Below are 12,145 nucleotides of genomic sequence, written 5' to 3' on the forward strand. Positions count from 1 at the left end.
GGCTGGGGATGACAGGGGGGAGGAGAGCTGGGGACCTTGCCTGGAATCTCTCAGGCTGCTGCCCCAACAGAGGGAAGATGGGTATGTGGCATTTTCCACTGGCATGCAAACAGCTGAACTTATCTGATATCTGGCACACAAGTGTTTGGCCAGCTATTTACCAGCTCACAAACAGATAAATATGCAGAGGAGGGTGCTCACAGCTTTCCCACAAAAGGGAAGAGTGAGAAAGAAAGAGACACCGAAAAAAAAAAAAAAAAAAAAGAAAAAAAAAAAGAGAGAGAAAAACAACCCTAAAAAAGAGAACAGGAGTGAGAGTTGTCAGTGCCCGCAAGCACTCGCAGGAATAATAGCAATAATCACTGTCATCCGTAAGAGGCTCTTGCGCCAGGTTCAGCCTCTCCCCCTCCCTCTCTCCCCTCGCCTTGCTGTCTGAGTCACTGGATCTGAGTCACACTCCTGTTCTATTCCTGTACCGTTCCCTTCAGCTGGGGATGTAGATTTGTTTTGGCTGGAACGATCTGGGCACAGGAGGGACCATCTGCTGCTAGTTCTTGCTTGCTTTGCTCTTGTTTCTTTCCCAGAGAAGGGAAGTGAGTGCTGCCATTGCAATAATTCAGAGGGAGCATGCTGGGAACATACACCCCTTACTGTACAGCCAAGGACTGCCATTTGTCATCTGAAGGCTTGTTATCCATGGCTGACCCTGAGCAGTTGTCTCCACGTGCTTGAACAAGCAGCTCTGACAAAATCACTTCCCTGTATATCAGCTCTTTCCCAAGGAGGGTGTTTTTCCTTTGGTCAAACCCCAAACTGTTTTTGAGGGAGCTGGGGTGGTTATTACTGCCTGCACGTTGCTGTGATGAAGGAGAGGAGCACAAAACAAGCTGACAGCATGCAGGGACTTGCAGTCAGTGTGCACAGCACATGTTATGACGGAAGGAGTGCTCCCTTCTGGATTTCCCATCAGGAGCAGCAGCCACAGTCAGGGTATGCACTCTGTCTTTTGTTGCAATAATAGTAATTGACAGTGGTGAGGAAATGCAAATGACTTAATGCTTAATCCACCACAACCAGTGTCTTAGCTGGTTCCTGCATCCACATCCTGAATAGGAAAGTCAGCAGAGCAAAGGTGTGTGAGAGAAGAATTCACTAAAGAATGGACTGGAGGATGGACAAGCAAGACCAAAGCTCTGGGAGAGAGCAGTCTCACTATAGGCATGCCAGGGTTTCAGGAGTGACCAGCCCTTTATGAGGCTCTGTGTCTGAGACATCTCTCTGGAGGGATCTTTAAAGGATGCAGGAGTTGGAGACCTCCAACAGAGAGGCTGTTCCAACAATCTGTGCTCAAGCATCCCAGAAATGAGGGCCCCATGGTGAAGAGCTGCCTTTGGAAGGCTTAATCCCAAGGCTGTGCAGCAAAAGCTAGTATTTGCCAGACCTTTTTATAGGAGAGACAACAGAAGGAGTTGATTCATGACTGAAAGAGAATATGTCCTTTTAATTACAAAGCCTGAATCCTGAACCCTCTGAAAGACTAAATAAACATCAAATCAGCTTCATACTTTTCATTTACAGTCCATGGGGCTTGTGAACTTAACCTAAAGTCACAAAGCCCTGGAGCACTCTGTAGTGAGCAGTCCTGCAAGCCCTGAAGACACATCCATTTCCAGTGATACCTTTCTCAGTCTCATTCCTCACCAAGCCTCCTGAAAAATTTAGACTCGATTTCCCAGAATCTGAGAGTTTTAAAAGAGTTTCAGCAGTCCACTCCAGAGTGGGGAGTACTCAAGTGCCTGCAGATCAGGGAGCCCTCAGCAGCAGGCTGACTGATGATAGCCACCATGCTAATGTCATATCCCCCGAGGATCACGGTTGTCAGGCAAATTGATTCTCTGAAGAGTGATCTGGGCTCTAATTTCAGCACACTAGCAGCTCATTTTGGGGCAAAGATGCTCCAAAAGCAGTTGGGAGTTTGGGACGTTACTCAGAGGGGCTGAATGTCAGCACATGCAAAACCACCATCTCCACTGGCCCATGTGTCACATCTGCATCTAAGACACTTAAAATGTTAATGTCTTTAATGCAGAGGGAAATCAAATTACCACAAGGATCTGACTTAAAAGGTCTGGGCTGAATTCTCTGTGGGTGAAGAATGCCTGCATCATTCCTAATGGAGCTGTGACAATGTGACTGACCCTCCCCACAAGTGGTGGCTAGACACTCTCATCACACTTCCACCCAAGCTGACTCTAATTTGCTCTGGGTCTGAGTCATCTGCCCAGCCAGAGACCAGATGCTTCACCTTCAGTGGCTGAGATGGGCACCTGGTTGTTGAGGTTTGCCTTGCAGGTGTGCCCCAGCCAGGACCTCTGGCTCTGAGGGCTGCCAGCACAAGCCACCAAAGGACAGTGCCTGCCTCAAAAACCTTGTAGTGCATGCAAATACCAAAGCAGGTGCTTCCTGACCTCTTCAGGGGCTGGACACCAGTTACAACAAAGAGAGAGCCTGGCAGGAGAAGTTCACAAGAGAGAGAGGTTAATTACCCAGCTCTTTCAGGGGTGTCAGTTTATTATTTTCAGTGCTCTTGAATTGAATTCCAGTTTATGCAAAACCACCTGATCTCCAAAGAGGCTCCTCTCCCACCTCAAAACTGATTCCTGCTCCCATCCCTGTTCCCAGGGTAACCCTGTCTCAACTGAGAAACCCTGACCCTGCACGGCATCTGGGAGTGATGCCAGTTGCCCCTCAAGACCTGTCAGCTTCTCACAGCTGGGATTTAACTCAGACAATTTTTTCTGTTTTCCACAGCCGTTTCTGAGGCAAATCTCTAAAAGGGATGATTTGGTGTACAACACTTGATCCCTTGCTTTGCCCACATCCATTTGAGATGGCCATCCACTTCAGCTTTGTTCACTCCAAGAGGCATGGAGGGGGAGTTTTGACCTATACCAATTTAAAAAGCACATTATTTGCTGTTCTGGTTTGGTTCCTCCCATTCATGTTGGAGATGTTTCTTGTGTGCTCTCCATGATGCATTATTTAGCAGGAAGGACACCCAGTTCCTCCTAAAGGTACAGAAGAAACCGAAGACTAGTCTGGGGTCTTCAGCAAAATTTCTTTCCCCTTAATGCTGCTTTCTTCCATTTTGCATCCTCTCTCTCCTGTCCCCTAGATTTTATCCCTTCCAAACCTCCAAAACATGAGGTTGACCACAATCAGCCCAAGGCAAAGCGTGAGCAGAGACAGCTGATCTTGGCCAGTCTGCATTTTTGATCCCAAGGACCCTAAGGATGATGTCCTTCCCATGTCTCCTTTTCCTAGGCATGCTTCAGGACACCCTGGAGTTGCAGTGCATGCCAGTCACTGAGATTTACAGCTCAGCAAGTTTAACCTTAGATTCTCTGAATAACATGTGCATGTCTTGCTAAAACTGGTGCATTCAGTGAAGGCTTGACATATTATCTTATGCAGCTGTATTAAAACACCCTGCCCCTTCAACCATAAGGGTGGTTTCTGACTAAGAGGTCTTGAGCAGCAAATGTATGACAGGAGGAAAACACATGGATTGCAGACCAAGAGAGGTACAGGCATTTAGTAACAGCCCATCTGCCCTGTGTTTGCTTCAGAATTTGCCAGATCAGACACACTGTTGACCAGAAAATGTTTATTGTTACTGCTGGCTGTAGCTGATCAAGTGTAAAATGCACACCCTGCTTTCCCCCTTCCTGAGCCCTGGCAGCCTCACTGGAGAGGGCTCCTCCCGTGCCAGGATTTTGCCTGCCTATAGGCAGTCCTGACATTTTTGTCTCCCAAATGATGGGGCCAAGGGGATCCTCTGAGAAAACATCACCTTCATTGCTGCTGTACTCTCCAAAACCCAGCCCTGCCTCAGCAAGGCTGGGCTCACCAGAGAGTCCAGAGTCACAAGGCATTTGCAAAATGCGTGTTAATCATCCCGTTTGCACAAGCATTTGCACATCAAGAGTGACAACACACAGGATCAGCCTGATCCCTGAGAGCAGACACAGAGATCCGTGTGCCACACAAGCAAGGCTGAGGCTTTTCCCCAGAACTGCACACCATGCTGCTCCTGGATACTCGTGTGCACCTCTCCTGTGAGCCTTGCCAAAACCCGGGGAGCAAAATGAGTTTGAGTCTCTGTGAAGCCCAGAGAGAGGTTCAGACGTGGTGACATGGGAGGCAGCTCCAAGGCAGCTCTGGCTCCTGCCGTTTCCATAGTCCTCATCCAAAGCAAAGAAGAGTTTATCCTGATTTTTATCATCTCATGCACATTAAGAGGAAAAATTTGATACCAGTGTTGCCCTGGACTTGTGTAGGATGCTCAGGATTTTATGGTACAGCACTTATAATTTCATTGTAATTGAATGAAATTCACTTACAATCTCATCCTTCCAAAGAACAGCCCACAAAGTGACTGGAATTTATTGCAACAAGATTAAACAATATTAAGAAGTTTTTAGAATGGCCAGGATGAAGATCAACATACTTGGAAATCTTGAACACTGTGAGTTGTATCCATTGCCCTGAAACAGCAGGAATCAGGAGGAATCCCTCCCATGAGACACAGTGATACAATCGATCTCTAAGGCAGGACCAGTGCTTGGGAATTAGCAAAACCAGACCCTTTGTTTCTGAGCGATGACAGCTTCAAAGTTTTAATGTTTGTAGAGAGATGTTTTCACCAAATATGATACACAGTGATTAAAATAATGAGCTGGAACAAGCTGAAGTTATAATTGCTCCTTTTCCTCCCCTCCCCTGAGTTAGTCTGAGTGCTTCGTTAACTACCTTGATGAACCAATCAAGAGTTGGCTAAATCAGGGAGGGAGCAAACAAACCCTGGGAGACATCCCTACAAGAAAAGACATAATCTGGACACCGAGCTTTGAAGGCAAGCTGTATAATGAGAGCTGACTATATCTCAAAATCCATGTTAGCTTGAATGAACTTATGTAATAAACATTTATCACAGAACATATGTCACTGAGCACCTGCCAGACTTCAGGAATAGAGCCAACGCAGCTTGAATCGTATATGTATTAAAAAAAAAACCAACTTGGCGGCAGGAGGCTGGCAGACGCTTTTACTAGAAAAATCAGAAGTGATTTTGAGAGGAGCAGAAATTTCCTGAAACCTCTCTCACTCCATGTGGGAATACAGCACTTGGAAAAAGCAAGAGGCTGATCAAGCTGTGCTGAGCGGAGGGAGCGGGAGGAGCTCCTCTGCTCATCCCCTCTGGAGTTCGTCCCTGCATCCCCACTGCTCCCCTGCCCGTGGAGGAGTGCTCTACTGGGGGCTCTTGCCTGGCTCTGCTCAAGCACAAAGGCAGCCCTGGACAGGGCAGGGCAGCTGCTGGAAGAACAGCAGGCACAGGGCTGAGCAGGGCTAGGAAGGGAATTTGTGGTAAGATGAGTAAAGCTACCCAGCTCAGAGGGATGTTGGCACCCCAATCAAGCAGAATGAGGTGGCTGAGGGATGAACTGAGGCTGTGGGTGGAAGTGGGTTCAGAGCAGCAGTGTTCAGCAGAAATCACAACAACAGAAAGACAGGGCAGGGTAATGCAGGGGTTTGGGCAGGTTAGTAGGAACCTGGTTTGGGATTTTCTTCCTGGGCCAGTGCTCCCTGAGGAGCAGACACAACACAGCAAGGAGCCAGGGATAGGAGGTGTTTCTGTCTGCTACAGTGAGGATCAGGGCAAGCACAAGGCTGTGCCAAGCATGAATCGCTAAACTCCAGACACAGGCTGGGTGTGAGAAGCTGGAGAGACATGTGAAGCCAAGGTGACAGAGCCAGGTGAGAGGAGAGGAAGGGGATTACAGGAGAGGAAGGGGACTACCTTGCTTGCCACTGATGGGCATATCTACACCAAATGTACTTTATCCAGAGCTACCCTGCTCTCTCAGGCACCCACAGCAGGGCATTCATGACAGCTCCATCCCTGCTGGAGGTGACAGACCCGGTTTCCCCTGCAGCTCAATTAACTCAGGCCACGCAGGAGATGAGTGGGACTGTCCTGCTGGCAGGCTGTGTGTCAGCAGTGCTGGAGCAGGTGTGGGTATCTCTGAAGGGCAGTGCCTGTGCACTGAAGCCAGACCCTGAATTTCCTGTCTGTTTTATCACACTTGCAAACCGACGGTCAAGCCCAGCCCTGGGGAGCAGGTTCTCCGGGAAAGATGAGCCAGATTTGCTTTGCAGCAGATATCCTTATATCATTTTTAAAAACAAAAACTTGTTATGGGCTCTTCCTGGCACATGGCTTCAAGCCTGATGAACTCTGCAGAACTACCTCAGTTTGAGGAAGGGGAGTGAGGGTAAAGAGCACTGATAGTAGGGAAGTCTACCTCAGGAAACAGGTATAGGATAGGTCCCCAGAAAGCTGATACTCCCTAAAGACATGTCATGGGTTGGAGAAGAGAGGAGAGATCAGCTGGTCAGACTGTCCAAACTGCACCTGAGTAAATCCAGATCCCCCTTCCCCCGTGCTATCCAACTTCAGCACTTCTCTGACTGCCATTATCATTTCATCTGAGCAGCCATGGGTTGTTTCAGGGCTTTTATCATGTCTTTTCCCTGCTGCAGGTGTCCTTGCTTTCCCCTGCAGCTATAAATAAGAAGCAAAGCCTTGGGAAAGATTATCAGATGATTTCCAACTGACCTTTTGGACTGCTGACCCCAACTGAAGTGACCAGAGGCTTGCCACTTGACTATTAACTAATCATCTGCCCTGTGTTTGGACCAGAACCAACGGCTTGGAAACATCCAGCACGTGCCATGGAGGGTTTTGCCTGACCCCATTAATTTTGGTGGTCCTACAGTGAGTTAGACAAGAGTGAGATCAGATCCAGTAAGTGAAAGATGGAAAGGAAGCAAGAGGAAGGAGAGAACAGAAGTGTGAGGCAGAGTGAGCAAGGGCATGTTGGTGCTGTCCTGCAGGGAGCTGCTGCTTATTCAGAGGAGCCTAAGGCTGAGCAGCCTGGCTCAGACTCTCAAGGCACGCATGCCACTCATTTGCCTCCCCAAACGGCTGATCCCAGCTGCTCCAAGGGAAGACAAGAATCTATCTGGAGAGAAAACCCTCACTAACCACCTGATGGTACAGTGCTAACAACAAATGATTCATTGTTATTGCAATTCTCCCTGCTGCACTGAATCCACGGGCTTTCATCAGCGCTCATCCAGGCTGGCTCTGCCACAAGTGTGCAGTACTTACCTGGGTCACAGATTGCTCGCTGATCTTTGCTCATGTCCTGGAGTCACAGAGCTTGGGTTTTTGCCCCTTCTCTGTGGAAATGTGAATGCTGATCCTGTCAGCGTGTCAGATTCTGACCTGCATCTCACCACATGAATTGCTTCAATAAAACCCTGCTAAAGCAGAAGCGTGGTGATTCACGGTTGTGCATTTCTTCCACAAGTGTTGAATGTAGGCTAAGATTACAACAGATCTGACATTGATACCTGATTAGATTCAGGGTCTTTTTTTATTTAAAAATAGGTTTTTCTAAAAAAAGTCTTGTGGAGGATATGGAGGAAAGCCATACTTTGAACAACTACAAAAACTATATGATGCAGAAAGGGAGGTTTTGCTGAAAAAAGTTCAAGAGACACCTTTCTCTTTCTCTCACCTCAGCTGCCAAACAACATTGTTCCCCTCAGCTTCCTCTGTCCCCATTTTTGGATGAAGAATGTCTGTTTTGAGTAGCCAAAACTAAACAGAAGTTGAATTTCCCAGGTGGGAGCCAAGTTTCCTCAGTGAGGGGTTGATGTGGTCACCCAGTGGCCCCTTCCATCAGTGCCCTGCTTGTTTTACCATTTCTGGAACTGGGTGATTAAAGGGCAAAGCCTTCCTTTCTCCAGTGCTGCACCACTTGGAAGGTGTTTTACTCATCTGTCTAACCATAACCTACATTGTGATAATTAATGAGTCAACACTTCTTTCTGCACACGAGAGTGGCTGGAAACAGGTAAGGCACCGAGATAGGCGGGAGGGTGGCACACCCACACAGACAGACACCTCTGGGGCTGACTCTGCACTCCCACCGCCCTGAGGAGTCTCCACCGGGGGTTGGACACGTGGGATGTCACCAGCTGTGACAAAAACACCCAGCCCGACAGCCCGGCGGGGAAAGAGAGAGGCATGAAAGCGAGAGGAAGTGGAAAAGATCAAGGCGAGAGTGTAAGACCACAAGCTCACTACCGGAAAACAATAAAAATAAAATTGCTCAGAAATAGCATAACTGACATGCAAAGGAGATCAAAACAGCCCCTCAAAATATCTCCTGGCGGGGGGCAGGGGGTGTCTCTGGTGGACACCGTGGGGCAGCCAGAGCATGTGCTGCGGGTGGCGGGCAAGCGTTGGCTGTTTCGTGGCCACATCCACATCCTGCCTGGCTCCCCAGATTCTGACCTACAGGTCTCTGGAGGCTTTGGTCTCCTGGGACATGAGCAGTGCTTTGTGCCTTCCCCAGGGCACCAGAGCACATGAGATGCAGCTGATATCTCTGAGCCAAGGGTGGTGTAGGGGCTCTTTGGGGAAGCAGGTGCTGTTCCCATTTGGCTCTCCCCACTTGTCCAACTATTCCTCTGCTGCAAAGAAAAGAACTTGGCTCCTGCTCCACTTGTCCCAGCACAGACTCAGAGCACATGCTGTTTACATCAGCAAAGGGACTGGGAAGAAGGGAAAGGAGAACCCAGTTCTTCAGGGCTTGCATTTCTGGAAAGGATAACTTGCCTGCATGAGAGTGCTAAAGTCTTCAGCTGCTGAGGCATTAAGCATGCTTTGACCTTTAAGCAAAGATAAGGCTCCAAAGTCAGCATTGTTTTGCTGTAGGTTGCTCCTCTGCTTAGAGCTGAGCACACTCTAAAGCCTTGCTGTGCTGTATCCTGGTGTGTTTCAGACTGCTGTGAGCACAGCACCAGGGAGCAGGATCATGTCCCATGGGCCCATCTCAGCTCTGCTTTTGCCCAGCAGTGTGACCAGTGGCATTCAGCCAGCTCTGCTGCCTATCTCTGAGGAGGTTCACTCTCCTGAAGCTCCAACCACAGACTAGACATCACAGCACATTGTCCCACCACTCATCCAGAATAAGGCCTTTCACTTCTTCCACACCAAAAAAAAAATCCAACAGAGAAATCACTCCCAGCATGGGCAGATCTTCAGAAGAGTCCTTTGGGCTAATCTGCCTAAACTTGCAAGACCCAGTTGCAGGCATGTGGCTGTTCTGGCAACTTTCCAGCTCCCTGTGAATCAGGAAACACTGGGACTGCCACTCAAGGACAGCAAACTGTTTAAAACATAATACCATATTCCCATCTGGTGCACTGAAATGCATGGATGCCCATGGACATGTTATTCTTCATTCCCTCTATAACAGAGCATGTGATACAGAGTTTTCTCCAAGGAGAAGAAGGGTGAATGAACATAGTCAGGGAAAGTCATTGTGTTTCTTGAAAGCATAAAACGTAGGGCTAAGTACTAGGGATTAATTATTATAGCTGCTTAATGATGCTAGGGATTTTTAACATTATTATTTCTCTGTGTTAGACAGGGCCATGGCAACAGGAACACAGGAGAGACACCTGCCTGGGCTGTGCCAAATGAAGTTTATAGATACAAAAGTTACAAAAGTCAGTGGGACAAAATGTTGATGAACATGGCACATGGCTGGGCTGGGGTCCACTTTGGCTGACAGCAGGAACTTCCATCCTGTGGGTCAGAACATTCTTGACCAGAGCTGAGAGTAGTTCTAATCCTGATGGAAGGCTGCCTGGTGGCCTTGAAACACCTATCCAAAAATGGTCAGTAGACCTCCTTGGTCCTGCAAAAAACACTGGCTGCATCAGGGCTTTGATACAACACCAGTTTCTGGACTTTAATTTTGCAGCCCTGGGTGATGAAATGGGGGAGCTGGACACTGGCAGCTCTTGCTCCTTGAATACCGACTCATGTTACAGTAAAGCAGAAGTAACACGATCCTAAGTGTGAAAGGACAATTTTATTTTGATTCTTGGTTTCAAAAAGTAGGAGGGAATTATATCCATGTGTTGAAGGAAATTTAATAAAGGTTTAATTAAGCGCCTCAATCTAGATTTAGATGTTCTCACTTCTAGTGCTGGAGCTTGGAGCTGTTAGTCATTAATACTCATCTCAGGTAACTTCCACCACCCTCAGCCCCTCACTTGACGCATGCACACACTTGACAAAGATTGCTGATATCCTCCCTGAAAACTAATGAAATCACAGTGTGATATTTTGATTTCAAGGGCATCAAAGCGATGCAAAATAATGATGGAATCAGGAGGCTCTGATACCACTGGCACAACACAGCTCTTCTTGTCTCTAGATCTGGAAGCACCTTGAGAAGGAGATTTGAATCACCCCCCCCACCCCATTCAAGAGAAACTGAGGCACAGCACTTTGCAGAGATGCAACCTGCACATCTGGGATGGAGTCCAGCTGCCCCAGCCCCAGGCCAACCTGGCACTTACTGACCACACTTCTCCCTGGAACAGAGATGGGATCTGCCATGGGCATGAGATCTGCATGTGTGTGTGCTTGTGTCTTTGTCTCTGGGTACACAGGTTTTACAGAGAGAAGGATCCCAGACACAATAACAAACAAAGAGGAAATCAATTCAATGGTCAGCTGGGAAAGCAGGTCCTGCCTTGGCTGCTTGGAGTTTAAAGGGCAGCAGTGGACACAGGAAAATGCTTTCTAAAGGCTGGAACAGCAACCAGATTTCTTCCTGAGATTATTTCACAATATTTGTAGTTCTTGTTTGCTGCACAGGGGACTGGGTAGGCAGAAAGACCAGATCCCATTTTGGACTTTTCAACAGAGGAGAGTGCTCCTGACCTGCAGAAGGCTGCAGGACTGCTGCAGAAATTCACAAATTACTAATCTTCAGCAGAACAAAAATGGGAAAAGAAATTATTCTATATGTTTCAATGGAGTATTGTGGAAAATTGAAGGAACATTAGCAAATCTTATGCATATGGGGCTGGCAGTATACAGCTGAAGAACAGAAGGCACAGGTCTCTTCAGGTTATTAAAAAAAGCAACAAACACTTCCCTTGCTTACTAGCTTGAGTATGTCCGATTTTTGTTGTGGGAGGAATGCCATGCCCTGATGAGGATTATTACAGGCATCACTTATACATGTGGAGATCCTGCTGCCTCTGGGAAAGGTTTGCCTTCCCAGAAAGGATTTCTGTGAACCTGAAGCTCAGCTAATCAGTCTTTTTTTACCCCTTCTTCCCTTTTCCCTTCAAGGCTGGCTATGCAGTGTGCTCCCCTAAGGTGATAGCCCAGCCAGCACTGGGCTGTGGGATGCCTGGGCACCCCGGGAAGAAGCAGAGCCCAGGGGAGATGCACAGCTTGCAGTGCCATGCAGCAGTCACAGTGTCCGTGGGCTCAAAGCCTCTCTGGTACCACAGCAGCCCCCTCAAGGTGACTGTGCTGCTCAGAAGTGTGATATCAAGAGCTGTGAGGCTTTGCCCCTGGAAAGGAGTGGGTTTAAAGCTCCAGGTTTGTTTCAGCCTCTCCCCCTCCCTCAGCAGCACTATGACTGAACCAAGGTGAACAGACTCATCCTCTCAGCCAGCTTGGAAACTGGGGCACAAAGAGAGGTGACTCACTCCATAACTATCTACCAGTCAGAAACTCCTCTATGGGACAGGAGCCTTGCAAGAAAACACAATTTTCCATAAGCAAGGTCAGCAGTTTTCTTCAGGCACTCAAGCCTGGGGCAACCCCTGTAGCTGGCAAAGTCCTCCAGAGCCCACAGCCCCACCCTGAGCCTCTCCCAGCCCAACAGCTGTGCAATCGCCCTGAGTGAGGGCAGAGGAGGGTGGCATGGTTTGGAGGCTGCTCACAGCCTGTGGAGATGCAAAGCCATGCCCACCTTTGGCCTTGGGCACCCGAGGCATGACCTGCTCTCAGCAGTGCCACCCCGAGCAAACGAGCCCTGACCTCACAGGAATGGCCTCACCACAGAGCAGGGACCTGATTGCCTCATGTCCCTGTGGTCCTCACACCTTCTTACAGGTTTAAAGTCATCTGACATCCACCACTAAGGCCAGAGGTGTTTTGGTACCCTGACTCTTATCTGTAAGGCTTTGTCTC

Source organism: Prinia subflava, chromosome 11, assembly GCF_021018805.1.
Source record: "Prinia subflava isolate CZ2003 ecotype Zambia chromosome 11, Cam_Psub_1.2, whole genome shotgun sequence".
NCBI lineage: Eukaryota > Metazoa > Chordata > Aves > Passeriformes > Cisticolidae > Prinia > Prinia subflava.